The 9,496-nt window shown below is 37.7% G+C and overlaps 1 long non-coding RNA gene across 1 annotated transcript in view; it reads left to right on the forward strand.

Annotated features, from left to right (window-relative positions):
* Positions 1-8,525, forward strand: part of LOC122261900 (uncharacterized) — a 91,053-nt gene extending 82,528 nt beyond the window's left edge. Inside the window, exon 4 of the long non-coding RNA XR_006223936.2 lies at positions 8,144-8,525. This is a non-coding gene — a long non-coding RNA (uncharacterized LOC122261900). The remainder of the gene's footprint in view (positions 1-8,143) is intronic.
* The last annotated feature ends 971 nt before the right edge of the window (positions 8,526-9,496 follow it).

Here is a 9,496-nt window from a genome sequence, read left to right on the forward strand (position 1 = left end):
CTCTTTCTCTCCCCTCTCTCTCTCTCTTATCTCTCTCTCCTCTCTCTCTCTCCTCTCTCTCTCTCTTCTCTCTCTCTCTCTTTTTCCTCTCTCTCTCTCTCTCCCCCTTCTTTTCTCTCTCTCCTCCCTCTCTCTCTCCTCTCTCTCTCTCTCTCTCTCTCTCTCTCTCTCTCTCTCTCTCTCTCTCTCTCTCTCTCTCTCTCTCTCTCTCTCTCTCTCTCTCTCTCTCTCTCTCTCTCTCTCTCTCTCTCTCTCTCTCTCTCTCTCTCTCTCTCTCTCTCTCTCTCTCTTATTTTAAATACACTTCGTTTTATTTTATTTTCGAGTTTTTTTTTTTTTTTCATACTCTGCAGTTCACAAAAGCGCCTGAGTGGCAAAAAGCAATCCAGATTTAATAACAGTAAACACGCGCATTTTTTGAAGCCAAAGGAATTTGCATTATTCTTCAGTGAATGCCATTTTGTTTTTGTCTTCGTGTACCTTTATATTCATTTTATGTAATTAAAAGAAATAAAGCACCATTGGCTTCGTACTTTTTATTTATATTATGCTTGCTGGTCGTTATGCAGTTGTTGCTTTAGATATCACTATTGTTTTTCTTTGCAGCTGTTGATTTGTTTGTTGCATAATGTTGCTGTTATTCTCCTTGTCGTCATCATTATTATCAAAGTTGATATCATTAGTATCGTCATTCGACTGTTTTCACAAGTATTGTTAGGATTGTTATTATCATTATTTTACAGTATTGCTAACTTTGTTATTATTTCTATTGTTATTATCATCATCCTTACTGCCATTATTATCCTAATTATTTTTTTATGATTATTTTTTCGATTTATTATCCTCATTATTGTTTTTTATCTTTTTTCGATTTATTATCCTCATTATTGGTTTTATCATTATTTTTTTTCCATCTAGTCACCATCGCAACTATAATCGTCACCATCTCCCTCATCACCATAATCATCACCATAATCACCATAGTCATCACCATAATCATCACCATAATCCCATTTCATACACATGTCCCTGATTAAGTACCACATCCGGAAAACATAAACGTTATCAACATCATTTACCTTCATAATTTTATACGTTTTTTTAAAAGAAAATATAACACCTCAAAGAGATGAAGTGAAGTGAAATCCAACACTTCAGACCCTATAATAAAAAAAAAAAAAAAACAAGACAGGAAATGAACAAATACTCGAAGTGAATGAGATGATGTTGAATGCAATTGATGGATTGACATTTCAAGGGAATATCCGTGCAAGATGTGGTGGTAATATTTTATAAGACTTTTGATAAGGACCGATCATTTTAAGAGAGTTACCTTGATAAGGTCTTATTACTTGAGGGCAATAAATTTGATAAGCGGTTATTAGTTAGAGACTGAGAGACAGAGACAGATATATATAATGTATGATTGAATGATATATAAAAAAAAATGCGCCCCAGGTATATTATGATAATGAAGGGACAATTATATTCATAGCAGTGGGTTGCATTAATGCGCCGTGAAATTGATTACATACATGCATACAATTATATGTTTGTGCTTGTATATGTGTGTGTGTGTGTGTGTGTGTGAGTGTGAATGAGTGTGTGTGGATGTGTGTGTGTATATATATATATATATATATATATATATATATATATATATATATATTATATATATATATATATATATATATATATATATATATATACATATATGATTTATACTGCATGTATGTGCGTGCGTGTGTGGGTTTATATTTTTGCAAAAGATAGTATGATGGCAAATAAATTCAGTAACGCATTCCATCTATGCTGCCATGAAGTAAATAATAAAAGTCAGACATTGAAGAGGAATCGCAGAAGAAAGGACACCACAGCCACCAAATAACCAGAACAAATCAAAGATAAAGAATGAAAATTAAATAGAATAATAAAAAAATAAAAAATATAAAAAACATCAAGGTAGCTCCGGCCCCCCATCCAACCCCCTTTCCCAACCCAATACCCCCATCAATCCCCCTCCCCTCCTCCCCCCTCCAGTACCAGCAGGAGCGAAGGCAGCCGAAGACCCCCCACCCCGATGCCTCTTCCTCCTTCTTTTTCTTCTTCTTCTTCTTCTTCTTCTTCTTCTCCTCTTCCTCCTCCTCCCCCTCCACTCCCCCTCCCTCCACCCCCTCCCCCACCTCCCCTCCCTCCTCCTCCCCCTCCACCACCACCCCCTCCTCCTCCCCCTCCACCACCACCTCCACCTCCTCCTCCTCCCCCTCCACCTCCACCTCCACCCCCTCCTCCTCCCCCTCCTCCCCCTACCCCCACCCCCTCCACCTCCACCTCCCCCACCACCATCCCCTCCTCCCCCACCTCCTCCTCCTCTTCCACCCCCTCCTCCCTCCTCCACCTCCTCCTCCACTTCCCAAAGAAAGGCGCTGAACTCTCGGGCTCCTAAACGCCCCGGCCACCAGCGGAGGGCGGGCGTGCGGGCGTCACAGGAGGCTCTGAGGTCGGAAATACCCGCCCCCCCTCAGGCCGAAAGAGCAATGTAACATTAGCATGTTAATCCCCGCGTAAAGCGCTCAGCTGTCATAAGCCTGGCATTTGTCGGTCCATCCACAGGGTTCTGCAGTACACGTTCCGACTGTCTGGATGGCTGGCTGGCTGGTTGGCTGGCTGGCTGGATGGCTGTCTGGATGGCTGGCTGGATGGCTGGCTGGCTGGATGGCTGGCTGGATGGATGGCTGGCCCGCTTTAACCCAGCGCAGAGGGAGAGGGAGAGGGAGAGATAGGGAGAGGTAGGGGGTGGGGGTGTGGGGTGAGGTTGGGGGTGAGGTAGGGGGTGAGGGGAGAGGTAGAGGTAGGGGGTGAGGGGAGAAGGAGAGGGAGAGGTAGGGGGAAAGGGAGAGGGTGGGGGTGTGGGAGAGGTAGGGGGAGGGGGTGAGGGGAGAGGGAAGGGGTGAGGGAGAGGTAGGGGGTGAGGGAGAGGGAGAGGGAGAGGTAGGGGGAGAGGGAGAGGTAGGGGGCTGAGGGGAGAGGGAGAGGGAGAGGAAGAGGGGGAAGGGGAGGGAGAGGGAGAGAGAGGGAGAGGGAAAGAGGTAGGGGGTGAGGGAGAGGTAGGGGGGGTGAGGGGGAAGGGAGAGGGAGAGGTAGGGGGTGAGGGGTGAGGTAGGGGGCTGAGGGGAGAGGGAGAGGGAGGGGGTGAGGGAGAGGGAGAGGGAGAGGGAGGGGGAGAGGGAGAGGGAGTGGAAGGGAGGGGGGGAGGGGAGGGAGAGGAGGGGAGGAGAGGGAGAGTGGGGGAGGGGAGGGGAGGTAGGGGGAGAGGGAGAGTTAGTGGGTGAGGGGGAGGGGGATTTGTCTGCGCGTGTGTGGGTGTGTGTGTTTGTTTGTGTTTGGTGGCGTTGTGTGTGTGTGCTTGTGTGTGTGTGTGTGTGTGTTTGGTTGTGCTGCCTTTGTGTGTGTGACTATCTGTGTACCTCTGTGTGTGTGTGTACGTGTGTGCTTGTGTGCGTATCTATACAAGCGTCTGAAGTGATCAAAAAACAATAACCTTTGAAGATACTCCATTATATATGCATGGTATATCAGGATAAAATTTAAATATAGGTTATTAACTATTTTAAACATTAGATATGTGTGATTAAACAGGCTAAGCGATACACTTTTAGGCTTAACAGAATAAGCATCTTATATTTATTATTAAACTAAGTATTTTGTCGTCCCCGAGTGCAGCCTCTTCTTAACTTCAGAAGCTAAGTTGCTGTTCGATGCATCAGACGAGGGACCCTCTGGTTTCTAGTGAGAGACTTCTTTAATTAATTCATGGCTTCGGATAGCTTTGAAATTGTTATTCTTTGAATTATATACAATGTGTGAACTGTGTGTGTGTATATGTATATATATATATATATATATATATATATATATATATATATGTATGTATATATGTATATGTGTGAGTGTGTGTTTGTGTGTGTGTGTGTGTGTTTGTGTGTGTATGTGTGTGTGTCTGTTTGTTTGTGTGTGTTTGAGTGTTTGTGTCCGTGTGTCCGTTGGTAGGAATGTATGTATATCAACTGAACTACAACTAACTCCACTTACTGTCCTGGAAAATATTTGAGCCATTACCGTACGTGCTATTAATAAAACCTATATGGCACTGTATTCGCCCTGTCGATATAAACAATCCCAAAGCTGAAATAACACCGAAGAACGTGAAAGTCATGCAGCGAATGATAAAAAAAAAAAAAAAAAAAAAAAATATTTCACGATAAGCGAATGCATGACAGCTCCATCGCTATACGGAGCACCGGCAAACTTCAAAAAACTTCTTCATGCCGAGACATAACACACTCAAGACCCTGTCATTCCAAAAAAAAATAAGCATAAATACGCATCCGGGCAACCAGAACTGAAATTTTCGTCCACCGTATTAGCGAGCGAGTGACATTCAACCGCCGAATGCAGAACGAACCGTCGGGTGAATACGGGTGGTTGAGCCACGTCAGAAATTGCTTTGCCGATGACCTCGCAACTTGAGTTCCATTAGTTCAAAATTATAAGATTTGTTCAATACTATGTATGTTTATTTCTCGGATTCGTTGTTCCATTAGTCCAAAATTATAAGATTTGTTCAATACTTACTATGTATGTTTATTTATCGGATTCGTTGTTCCATTAATTCTAAAATTATAAGATTTGTTCAATACTATGTATGTTTATTTATCGTATTCGTTGTTCCATTAGTTCAAAATTATAAGATTTGTTCAATACTATGTATGTTTATTTCTCGTATTCGTTGTTCCATTAATTCAAAATTATAAGATTTGTTCAATACTTACTATGTATGTTTATTTATCGTATTCGTTGTTCCATTAGTTCAAAATTATAAGATTTGTTCAATACTATGTATGTTTATTTCTCGGATTCGTTGTTCCATTAATTCAAAATTATAAGATTTGTTCAATACTATGTATGTTTATTTATCGGATTCGTTGTTCCATTAGTCCAAAATTATATGATTTGTTCAATACTTACTATGTATGTTTATTTCTCGGATTCGTTGTTCCATTAGTCCAAAATTATAAGATTTGTTCAATACTTACTATGTATGTTTATTTCTCGTATTCGTTGTTCCATTAATTCTAAAATTATAAGATTTGTTCAATACTATGTATGTTTATTTCTCGTATTCGTTGTTCCATTAGTCCAAAATTATAAGATTTGTTCAATACTTACTATGTATGTTTATTTCTCGTATTCGTTGTTCCATTAATTCTAAAATTATAAGATTTGTTCAATACTTACTATGTATGTTTATTTCTCGTATTCGTTGTTCCATTAATTCTAAAATTATAAGATTTGTTCAATACTTACTATGTATGTTTATTTCTCGTATTCGTTGTTCCATTAATTCAAAATTATAAGATTTGTTCAATACTTACTATGTATGTTTATTTCTGCATTTAGATTCCTTGCTTCATTTCCGTAGCGATGTTGTATTCTGTTATTTTCTATCCTCTTTTTTCTGTTCGTCTTTAAACACTGTTTCTTAGATATAATTATTAGATATAGAATATGAAAAGCAAGGCAAAAGAAGGGTGGACGAGGGAGAGCATATGATCTTAAACCTTTAGATATGTTGATGTTTAACGTTTGAAAATAAGTTGCCTTTGTCTGATACATACCATTGAATAGATTATTAATATACACACACACACACACACACACACACACACACACACACATATATATATATATATACATATATATATATATATATATATATATATATATATATATATATATATATATATATATATATATATATATATGTGTGTGTATATATATTATATATATATATATTATATCATATATATTATATATATACATATATATGTATATATATATATATATATATATATATTATATATAATATTATATATATATATATATATATATAAATATATATATATATAATATATATATTATATATATAATATATATATATATATATATATATATATATTATATATATATATATATATATGTGTGTGTGTGTGTGTGTGTGTGTGTGTGTGTGTGTGTGTGTGTGTGTGTGTAAAAATCAGATATTGACCTCGTGATGTAAAAGGCCTGTAATCATTATGCTCATCTAGAACTTAATCATCAGTATAAGACACTTTATTATGTTCCCATTAACTAGACTCTCCTAGCCTGATTCTTTGTTGATCAGGGTGTTTTTTTCAGTCTATGATTCTCAGCAAACCAGATCATTAGTAATTATTCCTCAGCAGACCTGTAAGTGATCACGTTTAATAATCTTAGAAGAGGCTCGAAGAAAAAAAGCACGTCATCAAAGCAGGTCCTTTACTCCATAAGAACCAAAGTCTCATAACTAAAAATTGAAGTAAAAAAGGAACTCCATATGACTAAGAATCAAAGTCATGACTAAGAATCAAAGTCATGACTAAGAATCAAAGTCATGACTAAGAATCAAAGTCATGACTAAGAATCAAAGTCATGACTAAGAACCAAAGTCATGACTAAGAATCAAAGTCATGACTAAGAATCAAAGTCATGACAAAGAATCAAAGTCATGACAGAATCAAAGTCATAACTAAGAATCAAAGTCATGACAAAGAATCAAAGTCATGACAAAGAATCAAAGTCATGACAAAGAATCAAAGTCATGACAAAGAATCAAAGTCATGACAAAGAATCAAAGTCATGACAAAGAATCAAAGTCATGACAAAGAATCAAAGTCATGACTAAGAATCAAAGTCATGACAAAGAATCAAAGTCATGACAAAGAATTAAAGTCATGACTAAGAACCAAAGTCATGACAAAGAATCAAAGTCATGACAAAGAATCAAAGTCATGACAAAGAATCAAAGTCATGACTAAGAATCAAAGTCATGACAAAGAATCAAAGTCATAACTAAGAATCAAAGTCATGACAAAGAATCAAAGTCATGACAAAGAATCAAAGTCATGACAAAGAATCAAAGTCATGACAAAGAATCAAAGTCATGACTAAGAATCAAAGTCATGACAAAGAATCAAAGTCATGACAAAGAATCAAAGTCATGACAAAGAATCAAAGTCATGACTAAGAATCAAAGTCATGACTAAGAATCAAAGTCATAACTAAGAATCAAAGTCATGACAAAGAATCAAAGTCATGACAAAGAATCAAAGTGCAAAGAACCAAAAGCAAAGCAAAGTCCCCAGCACACCCGAACCAGAGGGCTCTCGGCGCCTAACTCAACCTGACATTTAAATATGTAAAGATAAACGTAAGAGATGTTCTGAATAGTAATGTGACAATCACGCGACAACGGACGGGTCTCGGCGGCAGATTGGAGGGGCTTCAGCCACAGGTGGCGGCGGCGGCGGCGGTTGCGGCGGCGGCGGTTGCGGGCGGGCGTGCGTTTACCGCGGCGCTCACGCTGGAAGGAGGAGTTCGGAGGCGAGGCCGAAACGGTAGTAGCGTCGGAGCGCGGGTGTGCGGTGGGCGGGGAGGGTGGCGGGGCGGAGGATTGCGAGCTCCAGGCACTGCTCCCGGTCACCGTTCCCGCCGCCCACCGACCGTCAGTGGCCGTCATCACCAGAGAAATGATAAAAACTTGTCTATTGATTACACACTCGAGACTCCTCCCACCTGTCAATCAAAGCGCCACAGTCGCTCATTGATCAATTACTTCGTAGGCGCCGCCCAGGGGCGGAGCCTATTAGCAGTTCGCTTGTAGTTGCCATGTAGGAAACTCTCTCCGTTCCCGGTTCTGCGCCCTCACTAATAGCTATTTGGATATGTTATTATGCTCTATACATCAGTGCTTTGCAAAGTTATAGTGAATTGATCATCTATTCAGTGAATAATCAGCATAATTACTGAAAACATTTACAATCCGTAAACTTAAACTCCGCCCACTGTGACGTCATGTATGTCATCTACCAATGGGAAGGGAGACTAGCAGTGTTTTGATAGTCATCATTTTCCTCGATGAGCACATATTATTATTTCTAATGATCACACAAGTTATCCACGATAATCATCGCGATCAATTATATTACCAGCAGTAATTAAGAGCAGCGCCGATGGAATTTCCCTACGAGTTACTTAAAGTCTTTTCTTACTTTTCTTACAGGAAAGCGTCAGACACAATGGGTCTCGGCGCCACCGTTTCCATGGAGAAGGTAAACAATGCTCAGTGATTGTGCAAGTAACGCTTCTACTCACCCGATGGTCAGACAGATGTAAAAAAAAAAAAAAAGAAAAAGAAAAAAAAAAGTCTTATTCAAGTGGTGTGGAAGGGTTCAGAGTCGGTCCGTCATTTACTTAGATGAATAGCATTAATCAGAATGTATACCTTTCTGCAGAATGTAAACTTCAAGGCAAATAATGTAAATAGCATGTGTTTCTGATCGAATTACACTCTTCTGGCCATGTAGAATAAGAGTAGGATTTGGGTGAGCGGCAGTGTGAACACCCCTTCCCTTTGCCTGTGCTCTTGTAATACAAAAAAATAAGAAATAAAAAATAAAAAATAAATATTTTGTAATAAAAAAAAAAAAAAAAAAAAAATCTTTTCCTCGACATATTAGAAAAGAAAAAAATATATATTGTAGGGAAGTTCGTAGTACGTACATGAATACCTTGTACAGATTCGTGAAGGCTATATTTAGTAATCCTGGTAATCCTATAGCTATGCATGTTTCATGTGGTTTATATATATATATATATATATATATATATAATATATATATATATATATATATTATATATATATATATATATATATATATATATATATATATATATATATATATATTATTTATTATATTATATTATTTATTTATTTATATATTTATATACATACATACATATAAAGAGAGAGAGTGAGAGAGAGATATGTATTTACATATACACTATAATATCATAATACTATTATTATTAATACTATGATAATATATATTATAATATCATTATAATATGTATATGCATACATACACTCACATCGACACATTTATAGCATGATCACCAGGTACCTTCTGTAAAATCGCGAAGCAAAGTAATTTCTTCTTATACTTTTGTCTCAGAGGGTTGCCGAGACATGAGCCGATGAGAAAATGAAGCCTTAACCGCTATAACTCTTACCAACAAGGAAGCCTTATATAAAGAGTAGCTAAAAGGCCACTACTATACCATGGCCGTTTTTGTTGTTTTTATTATTATTATTATTATTATTATTATTATTATTGTTATCAGAGCAATTACCTATCTCTGGGAGCAAGTATAGATAAGAGAAAATTAAGATCATGAGAAAAAATCACGAGGTTTATCGAGAGATAAAACTAAAAAAGAAATATGAGGATTATGAAGATAAAAAAAAGGAGGTTTATTGAGAGAGAGAAAAAAATCATGAGGTTTATCGAGTGAAAAAAATATATATATGGATTATCGAGAGAGAAAAAAAAAATCCTGAGATGTGTCGTGCCTA

Source organism: Penaeus japonicus, unplaced genomic scaffold (genome assembly GCF_977035675.1).
Source record: "Penaeus japonicus unplaced genomic scaffold, GWHDUDI00000001_assembly GWHDUDI00000019, whole genome shotgun sequence".
NCBI lineage: Eukaryota > Metazoa > Arthropoda > Malacostraca > Decapoda > Penaeidae > Penaeus > Penaeus japonicus.